The sequence below is a fragment of the Rattus norvegicus genome, chromosome 5 (assembly GCF_021556685.1).
Source record: "Rattus norvegicus strain SHRSP/BbbUtx chromosome 5, alternate assembly SHRSP_T2T, whole genome shotgun sequence".
Lineage (NCBI taxonomy): Eukaryota > Metazoa > Chordata > Mammalia > Rodentia > Muridae > Rattus > Rattus norvegicus.
The window spans coordinates 64,092,887-64,110,590 of NC_141538.1; the positions used below are offsets into that span (position 1 = coordinate 64,092,887).

Genomic DNA, 17,704 nt, shown 5'->3' on the forward strand with positions numbered 1-17,704 from the left:
AGAAGAAGAAGAAGAAGAGGAGGAGGAGGACGAGGAGGAGGAGGAGGAGGAGGAGGAGGAGAAGAAAAAGAACAAGAACAAGAACAAGAACAAGAACAAGAACAAGAACAAGAAGACGACGACAACTGAGCATTCCTGGAAGAGGAGACACCAGCCAGCCTTGATGGTCTTGGTTAGAGAGGGGTGAGGGTGGCCTCCTGAGAGATTTGATCTGCTCCCTCACACCACTCAGTGACTGAGCCTAGCTGAGGTAATGGGGAGGGGAGAGAGGCATTCAGTGTTCGTGAAGCTGAGGCTGGGACAGTGGCAGAGTGGAGGTGGGCAGCTGGTGTAAGACATGGAGGTTGGCAGAGTGGAGGGCTTGGGAGGGAGGGCTCAAGAGCACAGCAGACACGATCGCCCTCTGAGCTGCCTTCAGCCTGACTTAGAAACATTCACAGCATCCCTGGGTGCCAGAGCTCAAAAAGGACCCTGAAAGTCAAGCCCAGGGTTCAGTTCGCTTCTCTGGGCCTCCAAGGCATCTCAGGACCTTAGAAGCCTACTTTACATGATCGAGCTTTGCTTGGCTTATCCAAGACTCCCCAGGAAGGTTCCAGATGGGCCAAGTTTTCTTTGTTTAAAAATAAAAGGAAGGAAGGAAGAAGGGAAGGGAGGAGAGAGGAGGGAAGAGGCAGGGAAGGGAGGGGAAGAGAAGGGAAGAGAAATGTGCCTTTGACTCTACAGGCTGTTCTACTCAAGAACGTCTTTTGAGCCCAGGAATCCAAGACAAGGCTAGACAACACAGTAGGACCTCATTTCAAAAATAAAGCCTACGCACAAAGCATCTTAAAAAGCTTTGGCAATGTTGGAAATGATTATGTGTCTAGTCTGCCAATAGTAAAGACAGCCAGGGTGCAGCCTTGGGCAGAGGGCCAGTGTAGCCAGGCCTGGGCCTAGATCCGCCCTGCACTTCTGTGTTCCCCGTGGTCTCCCTTTGCTTTCTCTAGCTTCTGCTTCCTCCGTCTCTCCACAGAGCATTCATTCCTCGATCCCAGGAAACTGACAGTTTTTCACGGGTCTGGGGCCTGGGGTCCCAGATGACATGAGTTGGAAAGCTTTTGTGTCTGTTTTGCTTGTTTGTTTGTTTGTTTGGTAGCAACTCTGAGAATACTGGTATCTTCTTGGGCTCTGCAGGCATGGTCAAGTAGGCAGGGTCCCTGGAGCCTTGTGGAAGCTACTGAGCAGGAAGAGAGAGGACAAGTAACACGCAGAGGAACCCAGACCTCTGCCTCTGTGCTACCAGCAAACGGCAGTGCTTCACTGAGCCTCGGTTATTTATTTACTCAGTGTTTGTGTGTTTCTGAGGACGTGTATACATACATGACCTTGTGTGTGTGTGTGCATAGGTATGTGCTTGTTTGTGTGTAAGCCAGAGACCAAAGTCTGGTGCTGTTCCTCAGGAGAACCTGTCCACCTTTTCCTCCTAAGATTATGTGCGTGTGTACGTGCGTGCTGCGTGCGTGTGTTTATGCATGCTTTTGTGCTCTACAGTGCACTGTGGGGGTCAGTGACATCTTGCAGGAGTTGGGCCTTTCTACCATGTAGGGCTCAGGGATTGGGCTCAGGCTGCCAGGCTGCCAGGCTGGGTGGCAAGCACCTTTGCTGGCTGAGTATCTCCCTGTCTCCCTGGTCTCACTGTTTTCTTTTTCCATTTGAAACAAAATCTCTCACAGGGGCCTTACCTGCCAGTGTGCATCAGAGGCGGATTTGTCTCTTCCCCCCTAACATTGGGCTTGTAAGCATACACCACCCTCCTGGCTCTTCATGCCTGTGCCGGGGATAGAACTCAGATCCTTGCCCTTGCACAGCAACCACTTTCCTGACCAAGCTATGTCCTTAGCTCCCTAAGCCTCACTACACATGCACAAGTGTGAGTGAGCCCTTGCTTTGCTTCTGGAATATCATGGCTTTGGAACTGGAGGAAGGAAAAGTGGGTGCAGAGAGTGAGGGGGAAGAAGGTTCTCCAGTGCTGTGTCAGTATGAGTTTGGTTTTATTTGACAAGGGTTAGGCATTTGTAACAGAGCCTGGCTGTGTAGTCCAGGCTGGCCTGGAATTTATTACCTAGTTCAGGATGACTTCAAACTTAAGATCCCTCTTTCTCAGTCTCCCGAATGCTGGGGTCAGAGGGGAGGGACACTCCGTACAGCATTCGCCTTGTTTTTAAGAGCTCACCATGCTGGGACTGACGATCCTGCTACCTGCACACAGTCTATGTGGCCCCAGGCAAGTCGGCTTCCTCTCCTAGTTTCCTTGGCTCCAAAGTAGAGTAAATCATACCCACTTTGTCGGTGTTTGCGGGTCCAAAGGAACAGAACGGAGTCTCTGTCCTCAAGCACAACAGGCATTCTTCGTCTCCCTTCTGGCTTTTGCGCCTCAGAAATCCAAGTCTCCTCCCACCCAAGCCCCTTTCTCTCCAGCCATTGCCACCAAAATGCAGAGAATTAAAACATGCAATCACACAGCTTCCTGACGGGAAATGCTTTGGAAATTTTCGGCCCCATTTACTTCTCAATCTAATTTTGTCCTCGGTTGCACATTATGCTCGAGATGGGATCTCATGTGGTTTGCCTGGCGCTCCGCACACCAGCAGGAGGCAGCCGGCATTACTTGTGACTCCTGTCTGCCCCAGCACATGAAAGGCATAATGAGAGCACCCAGCGGTCTCTGGTGGCACCCCTGGATGAGAGGGTCCAGCCTGGGAACATCATCATGGACAATTCCAGCCACAACATAGGCTCCCCTTGCTGTCCACCCTGAAAGTGCCCCTACCAGCTCCAGGCTCCTTTAGTTGGACTGTCTGTGGCTCCAGTTCACATCCAGACCTCTGCTGCCCTCCCTGCAACCATTTTGACTGAGGTTCTGTACTTGCTCCACACCACAGACAGCTTGCTCTTCCTCACTTCATCTCCCTGCCTCAGCAAACTCTGCGATGGCCCTCGCCACCTCCACTTGGGCAGACCCCTCCCCAGGGTCCTCATCCCAGCACTTGTGAGACTAATGGGACAACCGTTCACTAGAACACACGTGCCTGACTTCAACACACCCGGGACCCTAGTCACCGGTTCCCTGGGAGCGCCTGTATTACGTTTAGCACAGAGCCCCTTAGCTCAGAAAACATTTTCCCAGCATTCCATGGGGCTAGCCCGGGTGAAGTGCCAGAGACTTTGTGCCCTTGTGGGAAGGAGGCTTTCGTTTTGAGCTTCATTATTTGCCTGGTCTCCTGACTCCAACAGGAGCTACCCTGACTTCAGCCACTCCTCTTTCCCTGCACTGGGCTACAGCCAGTTCTAGCCTCACTTCTCCTTTATCCACAGGCTTGTGGTCTGGCCCAGGGCCTCACCCTTTCTCTCTTGAGGGTTTGTAACCTCTATCAGCTGGTCAGAGATCAAGTTTCATCCTCATCATGTACATCCTCCACCAAGACCCCCTAGAGACTCCTATAGGATGCCACTCGCTACATAGAGGCCTTGGAGACAGCTTCCGATCCAGCTCCTTGGGAGCCCCTGAGACCGACCGTCCCTCCTCTCCCTCTGCTCATCTCTTTGCTGTGTACGTTCCTCCTGCCATTTTAAAGGTGGCAGTGTAGCTCTCCACAGGAAGCTTCCCCTGGTCACTCTCCACACAATGCCAGGGAGGTAGAGGTGGCCCTCTGAGTGCTCCTGTGAGCCCATGCCTCTCTCATTGTCCTCCAACCTTTCAAAGCGTTTGCTTCTGCTGTCCCGGGAGCCTTGTTAGGAAGGATACGTGCATGACCCCATTTGACCTCTCTAACAGTCTATGAAGAGAGAGCGAGCTCTTATTTCTAGGTGTGAAAACTGGGGCCAGAAAACTTCAAAATCCTTCTCGGGATCTTGATGGTAGGGGTCAAGGATTCTCCCCAGGACTGGCAGGTAGGCAGGTATCCCCAACTCTTGATGAAGATACTCTGTGGCTTCACCCCGGGGGAGGTCCCTTGGTATTCACTTGGTGTGGCCCACCACAGCCAACACTTCTCAGCCTCAATTTCCCCTTCTGTAAACTGAGGCTCATTCTCTCCTTCTGTAAGCCCAGAGTCCACTCTTTCCTTGCTACCCTTCTTAGGATGCAAGGAGCTCTGGCAGGTAGCAGACGTCAAATCACCAGGAGAGCTGTGATAGGCAGTATACAGGTGAGAGAGTAGGCGCGTCTGTCTCAGTGAGGAGATTTCTTGCCCTTCTTAGAACCCAAGGCTTTTCATTGGCCTCTCTGAGACCAACGGTGAGGGAGACCCATTTCCTCCCTAAACTAGAGCGTCCCTGGGATATTTAAAATCAACACCTCACTGTGCCCATCCCCCACAACACAGTTGTGACAGTCAAGCAAAGACAGGGGCAAGAGAGAGGGGGAGAAAATCCATAAAGCTCTGCAAAGCAGAGGCCGGCGGAATTCTCCAGCTTCTGACCACCAGTTAGTGACGTCAGGATTTATAACTGTATTAAATGGTGTGACAGGCAGCCTTGATATATCAGTTCTCCTTCTCCCCAAATCACAGACAATAAAAGCTTTGGCAGTGAAAGCCATTCATCATCATAAAGACCCGAGACATCCTGGTCATCAATTTCACTCACATCTTTAATACCCTGGAGAGGGTGCAGGAGTTGAGCACCTCAAAGCTGGGAGGGAAAAACACGAGGGGAGGTTGAACAGGAGTAATTACAAAGGTCAAAGAAGGGATTCACCCGAGAGGGCGCCATGGCCGGCCGGTCACTTTCTGTTGCAGGTGAGCCCCAGTCACAGAGAGGCTCGCCCCTTGTATCTGCCCTGGGGACTCTCAAGCCCCACTCCTGGAACATAATGTGGGAGCAGCTGAAACAGGGCCCCAAGTTCTGGAGTTCTGGAGAATGGGGAAGCACAACGGGGAAGCCAGAGCCTTGTGGGTGATTCCTACGGGAGCCTCCTACTCTATCCAGAGAGATTTTGAACCAATGAGCTCACTGGAACCTTGTCGTGACCTAGCCCCACACTAGCTATCCCCATCAAGGCTGCTCCCGTCAGCAAGGCCGGGGCTGGCGTCCCCAGCAGTAAAGGATGCTACAACATTCGTGGTCCATCCAGCTGGTGGGATCACTGCCTGCAGCCTTTAGTGCACCCTTAGCCACTCCTCATCCTCTCTTGGCCTTATGCTTCCACACTATCCCCAAATGCAATCACTTTGATCACGCAGAGATGGGAGGCTAAGACTTTGAAGGCTTCGGGCAGTGAGGTGGGCCATCCTACCCATCCCACCTCCTCATCCTCCCACCATCCTTCTCAGGGCAGCCAGTTGGGGTTTTCTACCCCTCACAGGCTGCTCCTGCACTTGACCACCTTTATCCTCTCAGCCCGCAGCCAATCCAGGCAAAGGGAGCAGATCCTCTCATCTCAAAGACGAGAAGCTAAGGACCCAACTGAAGAGAGCTTGACCTGAAGTCATGATCCCCTTTGGCAGAAGAGTGACGATTATTTCTCTCTTGCTTTTTTCCCCATCAAAACAAAACAAAACAAAAAAGTTTGGGCTTTGTTAGTCTGGGTTCCCCATACTGGATGATAGACTATAGTTTGGGAAGCCCTCCAGGGGCTCAACTAAGCATCCTGAAATTGCCAGACTTCTCTAGATGGTCTGGCCTAGGTAAGAACATGCTAGAAGCTAGGGATTCAGGGTAGAGTGGCTTACACTTTAAATCCCTGCTCTAGGGAGGCAGAGGCAGGTAGATCTCTGGCTTCAAGGCCAGCCTGGTCTACAGAGCGAGTTACAGGACAGCCAAGGTTACACAAAGAAACCCTGCATTGAACACTGCTCCCCCAAGGCTAGAATGCAGAGGACCCAAGCTTGTTATGGCTCTGAAATGTTCTTCATCAGGACCATGTTTTGCATGCTCAGGTCCAGCCCTGGCTGTAGAAGGTGGGGCTTGGCTGGTGACGGAAGTAGCTCACCAGGATCTCAGGAGGGTCCACCCACGAGTCCCATCCCCTCCTCCCGCCAGCCACACATTCCGCATGCCTTCCTCACAAGTCACAGATTGAAATCTTCCCGAGATAGTGAGCCAATGCAAGCCTCGCCTCCCCTCAGTTACTCTGTTCAGGTGTTTTGCTACAAGGATGAGGAAAATAGCAAAAATGGTTTCCTACCATAGAAGGACAGGCTGCCATCAGCTTGTGTGTCTGCAGCTTCACTGCCTGCGTTTGGAGCCTTGCTCCACCGCTTACAAGCTGCGCAACATCGAGCAAGGTCCTATGCACCTCCCCCTGGGCCTGCTATCATCACACAGGAAAATGGAGACACTGAGAACGACTCCTTTCTAGAGTCATCATGCACACCGGACAGGTTAGCACAAACCAAACGACTTAGAGCCATGCCAGCCTGGCACAAAGCACATCAGAGGCAAGTGTGTGTTTTCCCGAAGGGGTGGCTCTAGCTTGACTGGTCCCTAGCTTGGGCACGCTTCTGGCTGTTCAAAATTGTGCCAGCTCTCTGGGAAAAGGCCTTGCTCTGAGTCCACATAGATTACTAACTCCCTCCAGGCGGGCAAGTGACACCGTCCAGGATGTGGCACAATAAAGGTATAGAATGAGATTAGTGAGTCCGGAAAAGAAGACATTTCTCGGGATAGGCTGAGCCAGCAAACAGAAGGCACCCCTAAGACTCAGGCTGACGGCGGCCTCCCCAAGCCTTCATAGACATTCTCGGAGTGTAGCAGTCCTACAGCCACAGATAATGAAAATAAAAGTTAATAGAGATAAATTAGAGAGGCTTTTTTTCTGAGCTTGGAACACTGGCAGCTGGGGGGTGGGGTGGAAGCAGCAGATAGTAGAAGCCAATGGATTGGGGAAGAAATAATAATTATGATAATATCTTAAAAATCAAATGTGCCTCTTTGCTCACCGAAGATATGCATGTGAGTGTGTGAATCGTATCAATAACCTTGACAGTGACCTAGAGGGGTGGGGCGAGGGGTGATTAGTAACAACCAATCATAAGAGCTCATCTACCCCCTTGTCTTCCACTTCCCGAGGCCCTACTGTATCTCAGGCTGCCCTGGAGGAATTGGAGAGGGTGTGGAGTCTCACGGGAGGTTAAGCAGGACTCACAGAATTATGAATGGAGGGTAGAAAGGATGTCGCCATAAAGGTGGCCCGGCTCAGGGCCCAGATCAGGGGCATCACTTCAAGATTAGGTAGTTGGGTGGAGGGGGCTTCTTGGGAAAATTAACACTTTGCGGGGGGGGGCTCTCCCAGAAGATCCGTGCTGAAGGAACATGGGGAGAGTCAGCTGGTTCCTAGGCCCCAGGGTGGGTGCATTTAACAGGCAAAGCTCGGGACCGGATTTTACATTCCCTCTAGGGGTGGAGCCTGGAGCATCAGGTGCTGGCAGGGTGACAGGCTCTCTGTGGATTGGTCAGAAAAGGCATGGCTTGTGGGATATCTGCCTTCTCTTCCAGGGACACTTCACTAGGGTCCTACAGTGAAATGAGCTGGGATTGTGACTCTCATTTCAAAGACATGAAAAAGTGATGTTCAGGGGTGAAGCCTTCTCAGAGTTCATAGGAGTTCTGGCAGGCCTAGCCTGAGGATCTGATGTGCCTATCGCCGCTGGTCCCTACCACTGCTGGGCAACCAACAGAAGACCCTAGTCAGGAGCCCAGCAGAAGCAAAGTCTCTACTGTTGGCAACCGGAAGAAGACAGACAGACAGGCCTGGATCCAGACTTCCAGTTTTAACCACGGAGACTGAGGTATTATGTTACGGCCATAATGAGAAGCTGTGATACAAGCCGCAGGAGTGTCACTGGTTCCACACAGCATCCCTTTGTTTGAAGACCTCAAAGTCCCACTCTGCCATGGGCTGGGCTGTTTCCCGTATTCTAGATTTTCAAAGCAACACTCAACTATCCCAGGAGGGAGTGCCATGTCCTTCAGTATTAACTCATTTAATCACGTGATAATCCCATAATTATCCACTTGTTTGTATTGAGAAATACCTAGGATATCAGTAAAGGCCTCCTCCGAGGGCATCTACGATGGCGTTTCCAGAGAAAATTAGCTCCTGAGGGCTCTGGCCTAAAAATCAGATGAATCTATGGATGAATTCATAAGTGATAGCATTACTGGGAGGCAGAGAAAGGAGGAGAGGAGCCTCGTGGTATACTGTGTGGCCCCTGAGTTCTTGGGGTGTGTCTTGCCTTGTCTTCACCATGCATTGCTTTTCTCTGCTTCCTGGTTGCCATGGTGAGACCTGCTCTTCTCAGCCACGCTCTCTCCACATGATTGAGGGACACCTCTGAAACCATGGGCAGAAATGCATATTTCCTCCCTTGACTTCTTTCCGCTGGTGTTTTAGTCATGTAACAAGGTCCTATCCTCATGCCTAGAGGGAACTGCGGCTTACACACAAACAGCCGGGAAACAGAGGCCACCCAATCCTGAGTTACCGAGCTGCAAGCCAAAGTCGGGTGACTGCTCTAGAGTCTCTATGGGCCCCATGCAGTGTGCTCAGCTCTCAGCCTGGCTGTGCCCCAGGACACAGAAGGCTCTGCTCAGAGTCCTGTACAGGATGGCTGGGGCCTGCGGGTGGGGTGGGACGAAACCTGTTCTGCTTCTAGATGAGGGGACACAGACACACTCCTGAACTTTTAGTAGGATAAAAATAATATTTCAAAGGATAAAGGGTCTGGAGACCCAAAGCACATGTGTGTGGCTTGCTTCAGAGACAGCCTGTTCAGTTTTCAAGAACTCAGTGTTAAACTCCTGGGGACTGGAGGGATAGCTGAGTGGTGGGAACATTGGCTGCTCTTCCAGAGGACACAGGTTCAATTCTCAGCACTCACATGTTGGCTCACAACTATCATAACCCCAGTTTCAGAGAATCAGATGCCCTCTTCTGGCCTCCATGGGCACCAGACATGCATGTGGTACACAGACATACACACAGGCAAAATACCTGCAGGGACAAAAACTATCAAACTGAAAAAAAATATTAAAGTTGCTCTCCCAGGGACCAATCTAAAGCAGTCTCCACTGTGGCTTCCCCATGCTTCTGACAACTTCACATCCTCACCTCACAGTACTAAGTCAGTGTGAAGGCAGTAACCAGACCCCACAGCCCTGGGCCAGCTAAGGATGACAAGATTGCCCACTGTCCTCTTGCCTCAATCACCGAGAGCCATCTATCCGGTGTTCCCTGAAGATATGGGCCATGACCACTGTCTTGCTGGAGAAAAATCCACAATGATTTGTCCACATCGTTAGCGAGGAGAGTTCTCCACTCACTGATGGGTTAGGGCCCCATAAAAGTATGAAGTAAAGAATTTAAAAAGCTAACATTACACAGAGTATAAAGGCAATTATAGGTAATCAGCCGTATGCATGTAATGTGGTGTGCGTTTAGATGCATAGATAAGACACATAACCACACCAGTAACTCTGCTAACACCTGCATTCTAAAACGGGTCAGGAATGACGTGCAGGAACACGGTCACAAGCTGCCTTAGGCATATATGTCTCCGTCTCTGGAATTACCTTTACAATGAGCTTGGATTCTTTGTGGTTCAAAAGAAACTGTTTCTTGATACAGGGTCTCTCTGTGCTGCTCTGATTGTCCTGGGACTTGATATGTAGACCAGGCTGGCCTCGAACTCACAGAGATCTGCCTGCTCTGCACCCCAAGTGCCGGGATTAAGGTGTGCACTTTAATTAATGCCTGGCTTTAAAAACGAACTTTTAGCTGGCTGTGGTGGCTCACATCTTTAAGTCCAGCTCCCAGGAAGCAGAGGCAGGCGGATCTCTGAGTTCAAGGCCAGTCTGATTTACAGAGCAAGTTCCAGGGCAGCCAGGGCTACACAGAAAAACACTGTCTTAAAAAGCCAAACAATAACAATAACAACAACAACAACAACAACAAACTAAACAAACAAGACCTCTGAACTTTTAAGAGATGGTGAGTAGAGCATGGGTGCACTGCCCTGGGCACTGCATGGGGTTCTAGCACTCAGTAGACAAAGGCAGAATTGCCTACTCTCTAATTTAAGGCCATCCTATTCTACATAGTAAGTTCTAGACTAGTTGGGGCTATATAACAAGACCTGTAGACAGACAGACAGACAGACAGACAGACAGATGTGATGAAAGATTAAAGCAACCTCAAAAACAGAGAAACATGGCTTCCCTTACACACTGGCTCCCCGTGGAACCTTCCCTCAAATTCCTGGCGGAAGAGAAGCCACACTAACTCCCTGCTCTTCGCCCGTATGCACATCATGTCTCCCAGGATCCTGACTCTCTCTTTGCTCTCTTTTGCCTTGTACAGGTTTCCATGTTTGCATCCCTCCTCTGCCTGAGTGTGTGGACAGAAGGAAGCCCAGGACCCTCTTGTCCAATGCAAGCCAACACACAAGAAGAGTCCAGTCCTGATGGAAAGAGGAATGAATGAGTGTGTGCCTGAATGATACCTGGCAGAACCTCTACAAAGTAGTCAGGAGCTTCTTTCTGCCCTCCAGACAGTGGGAAGGGCTGGGCTCTCTCCGGCCAGGAGAGCCAGCTAATGAAATCACTATTTTAGGAGGATGGGTCACAGCAAGGTGGAATGGGAAGGTGGAGGCCCAGAGACCCGCTGGAAGGCTATTTGGAAAGGTCGGCTTCCAAGCTGCCTGCAAGTGTGAAAAATCTCTGAGTGCAATACCAGGAGGGCCATCCGGCTCCGTTTATTTTTATCCTACAGAATACAAGGTCAGAAACGAGTCGAGCACCTTCGGATGAAATTATTTTTCTTAATTGACACCACACTTTACACAAATATCAATTCATTTATTCAACAAATAGTTCTTGGGAACGCGGGGCCAGCCCGAGAGCACGGCACCCATTCTTCAATGTGCACGTTAATTATAGGGCTACGTGCGCTTCACTTGGGCTTCCAGCCATCCGACCTCTGGCCTCTCTGAGCCTCAGTGTGGTCTGACAAATACTAAGATTCCCAACTTCTGGGATGCTAGGAATCCAAGCACCGACTGCTGTGGGTATCCTTACTAATGTGGAGACAAATAGTTTGAATCCCATTGAATTTGCCCCAAATCATTCTGGAAGGCAAATCACCCCGAACCTCGGGGAGAGAGGAGCATTACCCATCCCAGGGGTTGAACTTTCGCATGCAGCAATCTAGTCTCCTCATTGGCTGGTTGGTAGTGTCCAGAAAGAGTTCACTGCTATTGCAAAGGTCTCCTGACAGGGGGAGGGCGCTCTGCAAGTTATTAAGGGAATGGAAAGAATGGAGCAGTGGAAGCAGGCAGGGCTGGAAACCCAATTGCTGGGGGTGGTGGGCAGCAAGCCCGGTGAACCTGAGAGCTAGGCGGGTAAGGGGCCACCTCTTCTCAAGTTCCTTATGTTGATCCTAGAGGAGCAAGCCCACCACGCCTTCAAGAGGGGTGTTTTCATCTCTAGATCAAACCCTCTGATTTTTAAAAGGCCACTTTTAAATTGTTTTGGTAGTTGCCAAGTAGACAACATTCAAAAGCTTAAGAATGTAAATGGAGGCTTGGAGGCCGTTCAGTGGCTCTTGCCATGTAACCTGAATTCAATCCCTGGAACCTTTGTTGAGGTGGAAGGCAAGAGCTCACGCCACAGATTGTTCTCTGTGCTTCCCATGAGTGCTGTGTGTGTGTGTGTGTGTGTGTGTGTGTGTGTGTGTGTGTATGTTAGAGCTCCTGGCATGATGAGACCACAGCGAGTTCATTCTGCATCAACTGTAAACTTGCCCCTCACACACACCCTAACACTGGCACACCCAGTGAGGGAAGAGACTGTCCCCAGGGGTCCCGTGGAGTGACTTGCTATTGATATGACCTCTTCTTCCCAATACATGAGGTAACTTCAACAGCCCAGTGCTTTCCACAGGGAGCTGGTGGCCCAACCCTGCCTGGATCTCAGCTCACCCTATTGTGTCATAGCTTTTCTTGGCATTTCCCCCAGCACCTTTCAGCAGCCTGGGTACACAGACACTTCTCAGAGTCCTGCTCATTCATTATGACTCCACTCTGAGGGAAGAGGTATTTAGCTGTGTCTGATGAGCCTCCAGGAGTCTCATCAAAAGTGGGTCAAAGGAGGCGTTCCCTGTGGAAGGGTGAACGATCGGCTGTTCAGAGCTGCCTGGCGGCCGGCCAGAGGAAGCTTGAGTGGGAAGCGGAGAACGTCTGAGCACAGGACCTCCTTAGAAAAGCTGCAGTGCCACTCAGGATAAGGAGGTCCCCCCACCAGGGGCCTTGAACTGCCTCCCACCTCTGGACACTGCCCTACAGGCCCAAGTCCCTGGGTTCACTGACCAAAACCAGTAGAGAGTTTTTAGTGTTTCTCTGGAACTTGGGAGATGGCTCAGGTGGCAAGTGCTTGCTGCACAAGCTTGGGCACCCACGCTCACCCCCAATACCCATGTTTAGAAGGAGGATCGCGTTCATTCGTGATCCCTGTGCCACGAGGCAAAACAAACAGATCCCAGCACAGCTGAGTGGGGTGACCTCCAGGCACAGCTCCAAGTTCTAGCTCAAAAATAAGGTGGGGAAGGATCAAGAAAGATTCAACACTAACTTATGGGCCTCTACACTTACGAACACATGTGTGTCACATGTGTGCACATACGTACACACCCATGAGGACATACACTAACTTACTGCCTCTACACTTATGAACACACATGTGTCAGAATGCACATGTGTACACACCCAGGTGGACATACAATAACTTACTTCCTCTACACTTATGAACACACATGTGTCACATATGTGTGTACATGTGTACACACCCATGAGGACATACACTAACTTACTGCCTCTACACTTATGAACACACATGTGTCAGAATGCACATGTGTACACACCCAGGTGGACATACACGCATAGAGAATTACAACACGCACATACACAAAAACATCCCTGATTGCTCAGGCACCTGCCCCCACCACCCCTCGGCCAGATACCCTGACAGCAGATGTCCTGACCCTCTTTCTGTCAACTTACACAGGCAGGATAAGGACCCTTTGAGAGTCCCCAGAGGAGTCTGCCTCCCTACTCTCCACCCACGGAGAACTGGCACTGGGAGAGTCTCCACGGTATGTATACACGAAGGACAGAGTTAAAGACTCATTTGTTCAAGAACCAAGGTATGGATTAAGAAACATGGCTAGCACTACGCAGGGACCACTCACTCGATCCTCACAAAATGCAAAATACCAATACAGTTCCACCACCCAGAGCCCTTGCCCTGTGTGTAGTGGGTCATGCTGGGATCGTCAGCATTACAAACCAGAAATTAAAAACATAACAGAACCCAAACATCCAAGGCAGTCAGCAGAAGTGGCCATTCTCCCATTTCATAACTAGAAATACTGAGGCTTAAAGAAGACACAGAATTTGTCCCAAAAATAAGAGCAGGTAAGTGGCAAAGTCCAGACTTAACCCCACCCCTCTGTCTCCTGCCCCAGTGCTCATCCCCCTGTCCTCTAGCTTCTTCTCAGATCCAAAGGGCAGGAGTGTGCTTTCTTAGGGGCTATGTTTGGGGTACTGAGGCTCCAAACACTGAATGTAGCGGGCAGAGCTGTGGACTCTCTCGGCCTTAGTGGATCTCACCTGCTGTGCTACAGAATGGCCTCTGTGGGTTGGAGGGAGAAACGCCAGAGAAGCCTCAGGGCCCAGTGCCCGGCTGCTACCACAAAGAGCCTCCCACACTTGTTGGGCCAAAGAGACCCTCCTTGGTGTCCTGACATTCCAATCTGCTGATGCAAAGCTGTGGTCCCCAGGGAAGAGACCACAAGGGCATATGTTGGCCTAACTCCTTTGTTCTGAAAGGCAAAAAGGTCAGGTGGGCTCAGCTGGGGACAAGACTGTCAGCTCTTTGACCAGTGGGGAGGCAGGCAGAAGCTGGGAGCCTAGCACTGCCTCACCTGCCACCCTCTCTTATAGGCAAACCCGGTAGCTGCCCCATCAGCAGGCCCGTGGCCCAAGGACACACCTGCAGATAATTAGTCCCAATCAGGACAGGCCCAAACTGCTGACAGTGCAGGGACCTGCGGCCATGTCACCAAATTTGCAAATGGTGAGCGGTTTCTGAAGCGTGGCCCTGGTGGGCAGAGCAGGGTTTAGCTTAATATTTAATGCAGCATATAAACGGTGCAGAGAAACTCTCTAACGAGACTTTTCTTGGGCTGCCCGGTGTGTGAGAGCAAGGAGAGGGTAGCTCAGGGACCCCTCCTCCATTTTTTGTGGCCCGGAAAGAGGGACCAAAGTGGCTGTCAGATACCCCCTCTCCACTGCCCAAAACTTCTAAGCTTCCCCAGGCAGCTACTAACACAGGCTGAAGTAAATGAGGAGACTGAGCCCAACAGTGAACGCTTTGGGGTTTTCAATGATGAGGGCCATTGCTGACTGACAGACAAACAGACCAAATTTCTTTTTCCTTGGCTATTGCCACAAAACATTCAAGTAGGTGAAATCTGTTTATAGTCATTTGGAACTGAACTTCATTTTAACTTAAATGTGAACCTGTGGTCTCCCCGTCTCCACTCACATCGACTTTTCTAGGACCCCAGCTACTGCGTTTCACTTGGAGCTGTGCCAAGAGTTCCTCAACCTGCTGGTACACCATAATGTCAGGATGAGCCTACATGAGTCCCCCGTCCACAGCCCTTCATACACGTGTTCTGTGCATGGAGAAAGTCCTGGATCACCACTCTGCCCTGCATTGTGGACTTTCAGAATATATATACCCAGCAAATGCACATCGTCGCCTCATAGTTCAGGCATTGTATTGTTTTGATTTAGTGTAAGAATAGATGTGAATTCAGGCATGGTGGTTTGGTTGGTAATGGCCCCCATGGGCTCACACGTTTGAATGTTGGTGGAACTGTTTGGGAAGGATTGGGGGTGTGGCCTTGGAAGAGGTGTGCCGCCAGGGGTGACATTGAGGTTTCAAAAGCCCATGTCATTCCCAACTTCTGTTTCTCTGCCTCAGGCTTGTGGGCCAGGATGTGAGCTCTCAGCTACTGCTTCAGTGCCCTGTCTACCTCCCTGCCTGCCTGTTTCAGGCTCCCCACCATGAAGCTCATGGAATTATGAACTCCGTTGAAAACTTCTTTAATACGTTGCCTTGGTCATGATGTCTTATTATAACCGAGACAGCAGGTTACATTCTCTGTAAACAGGCATCAAGAATGTAAGTGGTGTGTATGTGCCCAAACACTGGCTAACCCAAAGACTCTGGAGGGGACAAAATGGAAAACCCACTGTAATAGCACAGGAATTCAGTAACCCATAAGGAGGAGGAATAAGGGGTGCAGAGGCCTCCCAGTAAACGTTCATGCACACGCATCTGCCTTACAGGGTACGTGCGTGCATGCGACTGTCTACTGTGTTAGTTCAATGGCGGTGGGCCAACTAATGACAATATAGTTTTCTAACTGTGTTATGCTTTATACTTTTAAAAATACTGCATTAAATTTTTATAAGTGTGATCATATTTTGTTCTTCTAAAATTTTTTTAACCAAATATATGTCTTGTCTGACATTCATGTTAGTACTCCTTAAAAAAAAACAAAGATTTTTTTTTTATCACTTGTGTATGTGTGTATGCCTGTTTGTCTCTATGTGTACCGTGTTCATGCAGGTGCATTTGTAGGCCAGAAGAGGATCCTGGAGTTACAGGCAGCTGTGAGCTGTGGTTCTGGAACCGAGTCTTCCGCAAGAATAGCAAGTGCTCTTACCTACAGAACCATCTCTCCAATCCTAGCTCTGTGTGTGAGCATGTGTGTGAGCATGTGTGTGAGCATGTGTGTGAGCATGTGTGTGAACTGTGTGTGCATGTGTATGTATGTGTGTATGAGTGGTGTGTGTGTGTGTGTGTGTGTGTGTGTGTGTGTGTGTGTGTGTGTCCACAGAGGCCAGGAAAAAACTATGGGTTTCCTGTACTGCAGTCTCAGTGTCAGGAGGTTGTGAGCCACTGGTCTGAGTGCTGAGAACAGAAGCCAGACCTTCTGAGAGGACAGCAAGCACTCTTAACCGCTGAGCCATACCCTCTCTCCAGCCTTTTGACTATCATGGTAGCATTGTATTGCCTGTGAGAAAGCACCCTAACTAGCTTAGCTGGTTTCCATGTAGGGTCTGCCCTGGTTCTGTTTGTTTGCAAATGACAGGCAAAGTCATCACTGCAGGCCTGTAGAGTAAGCTCCCTAACATGTACACAGAACTTCTGAGTCAGTGGGTAAACTCCAATGTATTTAAAGCCTTGAAAGACATTGCCAAGTTTTCCTCCAAAGGGAATCACATAAATTTATATTCCAATAGCAATTCATGAAAATATTGTTCCTGTGCCGTTTCCAACACCAAGCCTTAATATAGAACCCATGGTCTCAGACCCAGCGTCTCACGGTTGTTTTAATTTGCAGCTTTGTGGTAACAAGGGGGAGGGGTACATCTCCCCATACATCCTTGAGGTACTGCAGTTTTCCCAATAAACTCCCTGTAATTGCCTAGTTTTCCTACAGACCATTTTTCTTATTAAGTTTTAAAATACCTATTTTATTATTTCTAGTTGTGTGTGTCTGCGCAGGGTGTGCATACACAAGTGAAGTGCCTGCAGAGGTCAGAAGTGTCAGATTTGGAGTTGGAGTTACAGATGGTTGTAAGCCGCCTGTTGTGGGTGCTAGGAACCAAACTCAGGTCTTCTGCAAGAGTATGCTCTTAACGTTTTATTTGTTTTTAAAGTCCTTTATATAGGAGCTGGAGAGATGGCTCAACAGTTAAGGGCACTCGTTGCTTTTACAGACAGCCCAGATCTGGCTCCCAGAACCCAGGTCAGGCAGTTCACAATAACCTGTAACTTCAGTTCCAGGAGGTCTCACGCCCTCTTCTGGCCTCTTTGGGCGCCTGCACACATGGTACAATACAGATAAGCAGGCACACACATACACATAAAAATAGTGCCTAGCAATATTTCGTGTGTACACAAAATCTCCTTATATATTAAACAAATTAATATTTACCATCTATGTTACACTCCCACCCTCGTTTTGCCTTTTGTCTTTGGATGTTTTTACATAGAAAAATATTTACATTTTAACATTTCTTTTCAATAATTTGTATTTGAAACATTTTAAAGGCCTTTTCTACTCTAGAATTAGAATTTTTCCTCTTTTTTTGTCCTGGTTTATTATGGCTTTATTTTTTAAAGTCTTGACTAAGTGGGAAATTGTTTTAAATGATTTGTTTTTAATGAGGTGTATTGTGATATTTTGATATAAATTACAATGCGTCATGACTAAATCTGGCTAATTAGCATATCTGCTACCTCACAACCCATTTGTTTCGATAGAGACAATGAAGCAGGGTCTGACCGCATATATCTGGATCTAATTCTACACTGTCCACCTTGGCCATGTGTCTGAAACCTCAGCTTCTACAATAGTTGTGGTTACCATAGACTTATCACATGCTTTTATTTTATTTAAAGTTTTATTACATTTAACTTGTGTGTGTGTGTGTGTGTGTGTGTGTGTGTGTGTGAGAGAGAGAGAGAGGGGGGGGGTCAGGCTTGGCACAAACGCTTTATTGGACCGGCTGAGTCATCTTGCCCTTGGTCATATATTTTGGAATATCCTAGAAGCTTTGCTTAACTCTTTATTTTAGAACATCTCCAG

At 49.3% G+C, this 17,704-nt stretch overlaps 1 protein-coding gene across 21 annotated transcripts in view; it reads right to left on the reverse strand.

Annotated features, from left to right (window-relative positions):
• The window catches only part of Pax5 (paired box 5), a 186,351-nt gene that overhangs the window by 59,029 nt on the left and 109,618 nt on the right, over positions 1-17,704 (reverse strand). For 3 of the 21 annotated variants that reach the window (XR_015619980.1, XR_015619982.1, XR_015619981.1), the window contains one exon: positions 15,552-17,704. The exons of the other annotated variants lie outside the window; for them this stretch is intronic. The gene's annotated coding sequence lies outside the window, so the exon portion shown is untranslated. Of the gene's footprint in view, positions 1-15,551 lie in introns of those variants that run through there. 21 annotated transcript variants of the gene reach the window in all.